Genomic DNA, 3,853 nt, shown 5'->3' with positions numbered 1-3,853 from the left:
AAAATTATATATTTTCAAATGTTAATAGAACTGAAAAAAGAAATAGCACCAAAATGGTAGTAGGAGACTTCAATACACCACTTTCAAGAAAAGATAATTCAATGAAAAGAAATTCAATGAAGATGCTGAAGAATTAAACCATGCCATCAATCAACTTGCTCTCATAGATATATTCAGGCTCATATACACCAAAAAAGTGCAGTATACTTTCTTCTCCAGTTTACATGGAATATTCTCTATAATAGATCACAAAACAAGAAATCACAAATTCAAAAACAGAAATAAGACAAAGCATCTTCTCAGACCACAATGCTGCAAAGTTAGAAATTAATAATAAGAGGATAAAAGGAGAAAAAATACATTTGGAAGATGAGCAACATCCTGTTTGATCATGAGTGGGCAATGATGTTGTGGTTTTGCTATCACATTGCCTGAGACTCACAGTGACCCTATAAGGGTCATAGCTCTGAACTCTGCCCTATCCTGAGCCAGTTTCATCATCTCTGATACACCTAATCCCATTTCTCCATTCACTGAGTCAATTAATCTCATCCTGAGTCTTCCTTTTCTGTTCTATCACTCCACATTTCCAAGAATGATGCCCCTCTCCAAGGACTGGTTCCTCCTGGCCATGCACCTAAAGTATGCGAGACAGATTTTCAAAATCTTTGCCTCCAGGGAACAGCCTGATTTCACCCTCTCCAGTACAGACATTTGTTCTCCCTGCAGTTCATGGTATACTCAACACTATTTTCCAGCACCATAACTCAAAGGCATGGATCTTTCTTCTATCATCCTTAGTTATTGTCCAGCTCTCAGATGCATATAGCAATAATTGCAAAGACCATGGCAGTGATCAAGCAATCCTTAGTCTTGAGACTGAAGTTGTTGCTCTTCAGTACTCTAGAGAGGTCCCTGACAGCATACTTAACCAACGCAATTCATTCTTTAAATTTCCTGACTGCTGGTGTTAAGAGTGTTGATTGTGGAACAAAGTAAACTGAAGTTATCAACAATCTCAGTCTCTTATCCATCCATCATGAAGCTACCAATTGGCCCAGTGGTGAGAATCTTTTTTTTCTTTATATTGAGCTTCAATTTGGATTGAAGACTACAATTCTTGACCCTCTGAAGCAAATGCCTCATATCCTCCTCAGTTTCAGCATAGAAGGTTGTGCAATCTGGATAATGGAGATTGTTCATGAGTCTTCCTCCAATCCTGATGCCACACTCTTCCTCATAAAATCCAGCCTCCTGGATGATCTGTTCTGCATATAGATTTAAAAGGTATGAAGGTAGGATGCATCCCTTATACACACCTTTCCTGATCCTGAACCATGCAGTGTTTCCCTCCTCTGTTCTAATTAATGCTTCCTGGTCCACATATAGGTTTCACATGAGCACAATCAAGTGTTTTGGGATACTCATTTTTTTCCAAGGTTACCCACAATTTATTGTGATTCACACAGTCAAATGCCTTTGCATAGTCAATGAAACACAGATAGACATTCTTTTGGTACTCTCTGCTTTCAGCCAAGACCCATCAGACATTAGCTATAATGTCCCTAGTGCCACAGCCTCTTCTAAACCCAGCCTGCACATCTTGCAGTTTTTTGCTGAAACACTGTCCCAGTAGTTTCTGGATAATCTTTAGCAGGATCTGGCTTGTGTGTGATATTAGTATTATCGTTCAGTAATTTCCATACTGTTGTGGGTCACCTTTTTTTTTTTAATGGGAATAAATACAGATCTCTTCCAGTCAGTTGGTCAGATGGTTGTCCTTCAGTTTCTTGGCATAACCTGGTGAGCATGTTCAGGAAAACATCTGTTTGTTGAAATATGTCAATTGGTATTCCATCAATTCCTGGGGCCTTGTTTTTTTACCAATTCCTTCAGAGAAGCTTGAACTTCCTCCTTCATTACCACAGGATCTTGATTATATATTGTTTCTTGAAATCCTTCTGTGTCAACAAATTCTTTTCAGTGTAGTGCCTCTATATAGATTCCTTTCATATTTATTTGATTGCTTCCTGGGTCACTCAGCATCCAACCTTCAGCATCCTTATGTATTGCAACTTGAAGCTTGAATTTGCTCTTCAGTTCTTTCAGCTTAAAATATGACAAGTGAGTTCTCTTTTTATTTTCTGACTCCAGCTCCTTGCATATTTCATCATAATACTTTTCATTTTATTAAAAGACTTTGCCTTGTCTTCCCATGCTGCCTTCTGAAGTCTCTGTTCATCTTCTTAACATCTTTATTTATTCCTTTTTGTTTTGCCTTTTCAGCATTGTAGTACAGTATTCAGAGTCTCTTCTGACATCCGTTTGGTTTTTTTTCCCCTCTGTCTTTGTAATGACTTTTTGCATTCTTCATGAATGATATTCTTTATATCCTCCCACAGCTCTTCTGGTGTTCACTCAGTGCTCAAGGCTTAGCCTTAGATGGTCTTTAAATTCTGGTAGTATAGACTCAAGGCCAAACTTTTGAGTTTGTGGATTTTCTTTTCTTTTCTTTTGCTTTGATTTGAACTTGTATATGAATAGTTGAAGATCTGTTCCATAATAAGTATCTGGCCTAGTTTTCACAGCTAGTATTGAATTTCTCCGATGATTTCTTCCAAAGATGTGGTCATCTGATTTCCGTGTAGACCATCAGGTGAAGTCCATGTGTATAGTCACTGCTTATGTTTCTTATAAAAGATGTTTGCAATGAATAGGTCACTAATTGTACAGAATTCTATCATTCTGGCTGGCCTCATATCTGTCAACAAGTCCATGCTTCCAGACTACTGATCCTTCTCCCCTGTTCCCAACTTTTGCATTCCAATTACCCTTTATTATCAGTGTTTGGTTGCAGATTCAATCGATATTTGCCTGCAAAAGTTGTAGACGATATCTGTTTTCTCCTCTTTGGCCCTGGTTATTGGTGCATACACTTGAATGATAGTGGTATTAATAGGTCTTCTTCGTATGTTGTTGTTGTTGTTGTTGTTAAGTGCCATTGAGTTGTAGATGACTCATAGCAACTCTATGAATAGAAGTCCTGAATACTTGTATAACTTTCATCATTTCTCCACATTCATAGAGTTTTCAGAGTCAAGATATTTCGGAAGTAGATGCCACCTCTGCTTCCAAGCTTTTTCTAATTAGGGAGCTCCACCAAACACTGTCCACCATGGGTAACCATTATCGCATTTAACAGAACAGTGTCATAGTGTTTAGCATCACAGCAACCACAAGTTACCTCTGTACAACAAATGGACAGACCAGTGCTATACCATTTAGAAGAACGTTTGACAATTAAAACCAGGCCTGAGGGCCGCAGATTAAAATCACCCACCTTTGGCTTGGTAACATAACTTCCATATTGATATTATTCTGTCACTCACAACATTGTATTTCAAGATGGATCTAGAAATGGTCTTTTTAACTATGAAAGCAACTCTATTTTCCCCTCACTTTTTCTTTTTTTAAAATCTTTTTTTTAATTGGGAAAACATATTGGGGGTACAAAGAGGTGAGGGTTGGGGGCAGAAGGGTGAGTATGGGCCAGGATGCAGCTGCAGAGCTGCACAGTTTGGTCGGTGGGGGGAGCAGGTGAAGGAAATGATAAGGGTCCAGTGGGGACCAGATGCTACAGAGGAGTGACAAGCATTTTCCAATGGTAATTAAACAAACTGCCTTATTGATTTGGGAATTGGATGCCGACTCTCTGGCTTCTTCATGCTGAACAGGGGTGTAGATGTAAAGGGGGGAAGGGACCACCTTACTGGTGGTCTTGAGTTACAGCTGCTTGCCTTCTTGCTCTGTTAGAAGATATTTTCCTGTCATTTGCTCCCCTCTGGACTGCAAA

The sequence above is a fragment of the Elephantulus edwardii genome, unplaced genomic scaffold, assembly GCF_000299155.1.
Source record: "Elephantulus edwardii isolate Elephantulus edwardi_28Jun2011 unplaced genomic scaffold, EleEdw1.0 scaffold00209, whole genome shotgun sequence".
NCBI lineage: Eukaryota > Metazoa > Chordata > Mammalia > Macroscelidea > Macroscelididae > Elephantulus > Elephantulus edwardii.
The sequence above is the reverse complement of the archived record's forward strand: the minus strand, read 5'-3'. Positions refer to the sequence as shown.